This window comes from Hippocampus comes, unplaced genomic scaffold, assembly GCF_001891065.2.
Source record: "Hippocampus comes isolate QL1 unplaced genomic scaffold, H_comes_QL1_v1.1 scaffold30, whole genome shotgun sequence".
NCBI classification, from domain to species: Eukaryota; Metazoa; Chordata; class Actinopteri; order Syngnathiformes; family Syngnathidae; genus Hippocampus; species Hippocampus comes.
Genome location: NW_017805705.1, coordinates 397,723 through 405,861, shown reverse-complemented (window position 1 = coordinate 405,861; position 8,139 = coordinate 397,723). Strand labels below are relative to the sequence as shown.

At 41.9% G+C, this 8,139-nt stretch overlaps 1 protein-coding gene across 1 annotated transcript in view; it reads left to right on the top strand.

The window, feature by feature from the left end:
• The window catches only part of ccbe1 (collagen and calcium binding EGF domains 1), a 31,346-nt gene that overhangs the window by 8,565 nt on the left and 14,642 nt on the right, over window positions 1–8,139 (top strand). The gene's annotated exons all lie outside the window — the stretch shown is intronic.

Sequence of the window (8,139 nt, the reverse complement as noted above, 5' to 3'; positions counted from 1 at the left end):
AGTTTTTTTCCTTGCGTGCACTCCCCTCCTCTTCAGCTGTTGTGGATGTATGCTAGCTGTTGTCTCATGAACATTTCTTAACCTTGTGTGATGTAAAATCCATTTATTAAACTTCTTGTTAGCTGGTTATCTTTGCAAGTTAGCTGCAGCTGAAATTTAGAATCATGCTTTTATAGATGCATGGGAAAAGAAAAAAAATGGATTAAATTGTCCAAAAAAAGCCACATCTGGAAGTATTACTCAGATATGTTTAACAACAGCATAATGAATTGTTAAAATATGTTTTTTTTTGTGCTACTATTGTATCTAAGAAAGGATGATGGAGGGAGTCCAGGTTGTTTCTCAACATCTGTTTGAGCAGATGTAGACACAACAATCGTGCCAATCTGAGATGCCTGAAAATCATTTACGTACATCGGTTGGCAGCCTTCCTCGCCACCGTAATATTGAAGCGGAGCCTTGCCGAAGAAAACAACCACACATGACAATTCAGCTGCAGTAAATCCCCACGATCTATTACGATCAAACATTGTAAAACTAACATGCCTGCATTGTGTCAAAGCATATGAGGACTTTATTGTCTTCAAAGTGCAGCTATATTCCTGGAAAAATCTTGACTTTTCCCGTCAATAATGTGGTTGTTCTAAAATGTGACTATTTTCAACTTGTTACATTTTCACATACAAATGTGACCTTTGTTTCCTTGTAAAATTACTACTCAAAGTTTAACTTAGGTTAAAAAAAAAAGACAAATAGGAATGTTTCTCGTACGATCAAGTTATTTACGTAAAAGTAACTTTTTTTCCTTGTAACCTTCAGTCTTTTTTCAAATATTTTTAAAATCATATTATTCCAGTACGGTACTCTTAAAAAATTTAATTTAGTCTTTTTTTTTTTTTTTTTGGCCATGACATGTGGGGTCCCTCAAGGTTGAGTCCTTGGACCCCTTTTGTTTCAGCTGGTGTATGCCAAATTTAGGTCAAATTTTTAAGAATGTCAAAGTTGACTATCATGGCTACCAAGGTTACCTCCATAAATAAAGCTTGAAGGAATAAGTCTGTACCACCGGTGAAATGCAATAAATCCTTCCGATTTGTATTAAAAACTAAAACGTGCCCGTACGTGTCTTAAGCAAGGAGGTAAACATGTGTTTTCCATCGTGGGGAGCGCATGGGAAGCCTGTCAGGTGAAGTGTCGGGAAAATGACGGCTCCTGCAGAGTTGAAAGCTGAAAAAATCTGAACGGCTAACCACAAGGAAGAAGGATGAGAAAGCGGGTCGGGCTAGCTAACGATCCCCACTCCCCTTTCAAACACACACGTAATGATTAATTGGAATCATCACAATTAATCAGCATTAACAACACCGTAAATTGTCGGTGGTAGTTTTTGCATTGTGATTAATTACAAGATGAGCAAAACACAACCTGAGAAATTAGATTTACGCTCGCACTCTGCGGCCTTTAATTGCGACGATCAATATTTCTTTTCTGGAACCCTGAGACATCGCTTGCAAAATTACAACTTCTTTCTTGGGGGGGTTGTGGGAAGGGGGAATGCAACTATAGTCATTTAAAATTATGGACTTTTCTTGGAATGCTGCAATTCTTAAAATGACTTTCAACGTACGACACAACCTTATGCCCAAAAGAATTTCGATGTTTGACGGCTTTCATGTAAAAAATCCGACCATGACTCGACACAGTCATCACACGCCACTACGCGATTCACTTTTAGTGGTCTGACTGTATTGCAGCTTTTTAAATTGTACACATCAAATTTTATATTACAGGTGTTTCGATATGATTTGCAGTCATCGTTTTTCCACACAGACGGTGACCGCAGACGTGCGTAGTAATCATTGCAAGCCAGGAGGAAAGAGTGAGTAAAACACAAAAGAATGTTGAAAGTTTGGGATCATTTCAAAATTCGAAAAAAAAAAAAAAAGAAGATAAAGTGCATCGTGTCTTCTGCTGAGCAGAACTGGCTTCCACAACGGTGTGTCTGCAGTAAAGAAAACATCATTAGGACTATTTCTCGTAATGCTACTACAAATACTACTCTGACATTTCTGTGACACCTTTTCCTCGTAAAAAGCGGACTATAAAAAGCATTACTCTTTACTGTGACGGAACGATTCTGGCAGCGTGATGATTTCTACTTTTTCTGATAACATTTTCCTGTCACAAGACGACGATAATTCTTGTCAAAGTGAAATGGCAACTCATTTTCGATACACTTAGCCTTGTTCTCCGAGGACTATGACTACTTATCATAACTTATAAGAAAAAAATCATTAAAAATGAGGTTTTTAAAAAAAAGCCAAGTTTTAATCTTGTAAAAATGTTTTCTTGTCGATTTACGGTGTGTTATAAATTCTTCCCATAATTCTTCGTCGAGTCTCACTCACAAGATTCACTTTTTTTTTTTTTTCTTTTTCTTTCTGTATCTTTCATCACAGCACTGCGGCATCTTTGCTGATGCATAATGATCTTTCTGATTACTTGAATAATATTGTAATTCAGCCGCGAGTGGGAGATGCAGGCATGCCTCATTTGCATCCGTTGCTGCTCCCGCTGGGGATGGATGGCAATCCAAATCCAGACTTGTATTTGCGAAAGTGTGGAAGATGCCGTAGGAGTGCAAGCCATCACTATAGCGCAAAGGAGGACATGTTAGTGTTAAGCAGCATTCTTCAGTGACAGATGCGGACATCATGCAACGGCAAACATGCGCTTTGTTGCTTCATTGCCCCGCTTGAACACGAGTGACCGCCACGCAACATTCCTAACTGTGTTTTCCTTTAACGCACATAATCTAGACAATTCCGAGCGTGACAGTGGAATTACCCTGCCTGCTTTGTTTAAAAAAAAAAAAAAGGACAAATGGCAACAATTGTAAGTTGTTAGACAGATTTAATTTTTTTACAATAAACTCCATTGCCTGATTAAAGTGTATTGGTTAGGAATTGCAAGCAGATCTCCACAATCAGATGGAAAGTTAGCCAGGGAGGTCACAGATGTGTGAAGTGGGCACTTGCGGACTGCCTGGCGCCCCGATCGTAAGTCGTGAATGTTTTCGACATCGCAACTATTGTTCGAGCTTTGGGAATTGATCCTGCAGCACAAGACTGAGATTGCGGCCATTTGTCTCATTTATGGCAAAAGGCGGACTACACCCCGGATTGGTCACCAATCGCAGGGTGAGGCTGAGTGGACAGTTAAGTGTGACTAAATCCAATTCCTTGACGGCTATTTAAACAACTCTCCTTATGGCCCTCGGGAGGTTTGGCTTCCAGTTTGACGTTTTTTGTCCTTGGCACTCCTCCGGATTTGTCTTCCCCAAACTTAAAGTTGGGAGCCAAAACAGATCCTGGGTCAGTTTTTATTTGGATGTCAATTGACATCGGACAAAAAGCAGACGAGTCTCGAGATTAATGGCCAGTAAATGGGCCACTGAGTGTGAACCAATCCAACCGCAACGCTCGCTGGATAACTTGGAGTTTGACGTTCAATCCCGACTGGTCCGCTCCCAAGCTGACAGATTCTGCATCGGTTTTTATTTCAGTCACCAGCTGACTGACGACCTGCGACCTTTGGGATGCGTTTGTCTCACTTAAGCCAGACCGCACGCCGGGTTGCTTGCCATTCAGATTGCGGGGGTGAATGTGACTAGCTGCACTACCAGTGGTCTCCAAGAGGGGGATTGGCTCATGAAAGGCTAACCGTGGAGTTCCTTGCTACTCCACCCTTGTATTGCATGCTGTGTCAACCACTTCCTAGCTCGAGTGGTGACAGTCCAAACGATTAGCAAGGATGCCACCACTATTTTGTTCTCAAAATAATGTCGTTTTTTTTTTTCAACCTAACTTCATTTCATTCGATGAAAAAAAGCAGAACAAATAGGAATCAGAGGGAAGAATAAAGCAGATATTTTCTCCCCCCCACCCCGTTATTTTATTTTATTTTTTTTTTACAGGAAAGATTTGCATTTCAATTTAAAATTGATCACAAATACCGTTTGCTCATCATCAACCTGCCAGTGACGTTGACAGCGACAGGCAGAAGAATTTAAATACTAATCCACAAGGTGGAATTTCACTCATTTTTGTTTGGTCAACAGTGAGCTAGCTTTCCCCTTTCCCCCCCCCCCCTCCCCATGCAGAAAATATGCACCATGGCTCAAAAAAGACTGGGAGACTGCGGTTTTGGACAAAATCAGGAACCCAAGTGATTTGGGATGTCTTAACACCAGACAGTTGCAGGGCTAAAGTTAAATTGAAAGGTCATCTTTTTGGATGCAAGTCGTCCACCGGAAGCAGCGTTTCGACAGCTCTTCAAACTGTCAAGCGTTATTTCTCCCAAGGCAAAGCGAGGAGCTGTCGTGACTTTGATTGATAGCTGAGATCAAAGGTCGATTAGGTTGCGGAGAGTCTTGCCGCTTGCAAAACTGCAGATATTTTGTGGCGTCATCAGCTTTGCGAAATGCGCCTTGTAGCCTTTAGTCATCTAAAGTTCTCCAGATGCCTTCTTCTCAGCAGAAAGATATCATCTGCTGGAAAAACACCATCCTTCAACATTGTTTTACCTTTTTTTTTTTTTTTTGGCATCTCAAAGGTAGCCTGCAATCTAATAATTCCAGGCAGTAATGAGGACACGGCTGAAGGCACGTCAGAGGAATTTTACAGTAAGAGCAGGGAAAATCGCTTCTGTGGTATTTTTAGATGAACCACTGACCTCTTGTCTTTTCTTTTTTTTTTTTTTTTTTTTTAATTCTGTACTGGGCATTCTTACCATGGACTCAGATTACTTTTGTATTTTTCTCCCCCCCCCCCCCCCAACCCTTTGTTCTAAGGTGTACTTTGTGTATCAGGTCGAAACTTGCTGATCCTGAGCGTCTTTAGCATCCAGGTAGGGGGACATGAGTATATGTGTTTTTTTACGAGAGCGCACCTCTCACTACACGGAGATGGTTTACCGTGGAAGTCTCGATTTAATCTCCCATCATATCACCTTCCTGACCAGTCTTGTAGGCGGGAAAACTCGTGACATGATGTCAACCCCCTCTAAGTGCACACCGAGCAACGTGCACTTCATTTCACGTGTTTACGTTTTTACTCGACCGTGCTAGGATCTACTCAGACAATTTATAGTGTCGACTTGATTTAATAACCCATCGCATCGTCTTCTTAACCAGGTTTAAATGTATTGACGTGCAACCACTCCAATGCAAAGTGAAAGGAGTGAGCTGCGCGTAAGTTACCGAGAGAGTATTGTCTTGATTTAATGTTTCCTTGGATCATCTTCTCCTGTCACATCGGAGATTTATATGTGACATGATGGCGAAACCGCTCCAGTACAAACTCAACCAAGCGGGCTGCACTCTCGTTCACGGGTTTACGCTCAAGTCTTTGTTTCACAAGCAGGCCATGGAATTTAAAATCGAGGTCATGTCAACATATTAAAAATCAACTGTATCGCGATTTTCTTTTTTGTTGAAAGAAAACAAAAAAAACTTTGCACATTTCCACACAACCCGGAATTTATTCTCGCCGTTTTTGTGTCGTCGCGTCAACACACAACGTGAGCACGTTAGGCACCTTTTTTGTGGTTGATGCGATGTGGCGACTCATCGTTTTTTTCGTCCCCGTTCCCCTCGAAGATCAACCTTTTTTTTTTTTTTTAATGCAAGGTATAAAAAAGATTAATTCGTAGCAACAGACAGTTTTACGGTGCAGATGAAAAGGGGAGTGTTGATGGAGTGCGGACAGTACCATAGAGGTTTTAAACAGACGAAATACCTGCAGAATCCATAAAAAAAAAAGATGAGTTGGATGAATTCCGCTTTATAGGTTTTGGCATGAATATGGACTTCTCGACAAGGCGAGCGAACATGAGGAAACGCAGCATAGCCAACGTCTCGAAAGTGAGGAATGGACACAGATCGCTTTCTTACAGTGTCAATCAAATGCGAGTTTGTTTTATATTTTAAAAGTCCCGTTCTTTTTAATCCTGTAATGGATCCCATTCGCAGAATAACAAACTAACGCTGATGTTTGGAAAGAAAATGGAAGCCATCATATTTGTGGAAATGATTTCATTATGGGTTGATTGGTTGTATAACGTATGTCACTTAGACCCCCATTTTAAAGTGAGCTCGTTGATCAGGTGGGAGTGTTTTTTTTTTTTTTTTTTTTTTTTTTTTAAATATTGTGCGTCGGCAGTAGATTTTGAGTGCAAATAATCTGAAAATATGAGCGTTGCTCTGTTGCGTTAGTGAGATTTGGAAAATATCGCCATTCCCAAAGCACTTCACAGGACGAGTCTACCATTTTTGGATTTGGGCCATTTCCACGTGGTCTTAGGCCAACTCCAACAAGGGAATTCGCCAAATTGCCACCAAATTTCAACGGGTATCCTTGACGGGTGACACTGCTTTTGGGAAAATTGTGATTTTTAAATCTCGACACGATTTTGACCAACATTGGTGGACCTTTCACTTGAAATAATTGGATGTATATATAAAATGTGTGTGTGTGTGTGTGTGTGTGTGTGTGTGTGTGTGTGTGTGTGTGTGTGTGTGTGTGTGTATACACACCAGCAACTCCAGGCTGCAACGGCAAACTACCACATTGAGCATTTCTCTATGATGTGATGCGGCATTCCGTCGCCACACCCTTGTAGCACATGCACATGCATAATGAATGGGTCAGTGACGCCGCGCTGTGCCCTGGTAAATGCAATCTGCAAAATTTACACACTCACACACACACACACACACACACACACACACACACACACACACACACACACACACACACACACACACACACACGCTGACCTGCTTCTCCTTTCAACACTTTTGTTGTTTTAAACCTTCACACGGGTCGAAACATTCGCAGCATGTGTCAAAACCCGTCCACAAGAAATCATTTCAAACAGAATCATTCATGAAGGTGGAAAAGATCATCTTGTCGAGTTGTTTTGGATGTTTCCCAACCCCGCTTGGATTTTCCGCAAGGGGCAACATGGGACGGACGGTGTTGCAATCTGTGAGCATTTTCCCTTAATGCTAATTCAATAAAAGATGCACAGTCAAGGGAAAGTGAACACTGATACGGATCTGGTTTCTCTTGTGATGGCGGGGGGGATGTTTGTTTTTACCGCCATCGTCCCACCGACTGTTTGCTTATTCTCCTTCGGGTCACACAGGAAGTCGTCCTCGCGTCAACTCTCTCAGGGTGTCCGCTTGTGATGTTCCCCTTCCCAGACTCTTTACAATACTTCATGGTATGAAAATATCATCCAAACACACGTGAAGATTGGTCGCCAGGGGTTATGTGTACCGTACTCGTCCGATATTCTATTTGAGATCAGCAACGTGGCCTCGTGAGCGCCGCTATGTGGCGCGTCACTCGCCTGCGGTGAGGGTCAGGACAAATGTTATCAAATGCGATGGTCACGCTTTAACATTCATCCGCCCCCAGTGTGCAGAGAGAAGTCGTCACGGTATCTGGCGAATATTCCTTACGAATGAGCCTGTCTCGCGATGCACATTGAAAGAAATACATACGTTAGAAGTACATCGTTGAAGCAAAATCATGTTTGCAACGTTGTGGTTTCCCCTCACGCGGTCGACTTGACTTGTCAGTTTTTCATCTAATGGCTTCCTGAATAGAAATCCGTTTTTTTTTGCAAGAACCACTCCCATTCATAACGAAATGTCATTAAAAGCCTTCTCATAACTGCAGCTACATTACCTTCGCCAAACTTCCGTTTTATTTTGTACTATGAGAATAGTTTACCTTTTGATAGCTTCAACAGATTGAGCCGAGATCCCGCTGCGCCGCCGTTTCTCGTCCTTTTTGCCCACATCACGACTCGCGAGTCGCTCTAGATGTGAAAAAAAAAATCAACGACATCAGTCATATTTGAATGCCGCCAAGCACAAAAGGGAGGCGGTGCCCCCAATGGCCGATGAATCGCTGCAAAAATTACGGGGTCATCTTCTCTGAGTGAGCGCATTGTATCGCCGCACTCACTCCATCGGGTAATTCAATTTTTCTTTTTTTTCTTTTTTTTTTTTGGTGTGTATCATTTCCTGTTAAAACAACAGCCACACCCGGAAGCACTTTTTGCTTT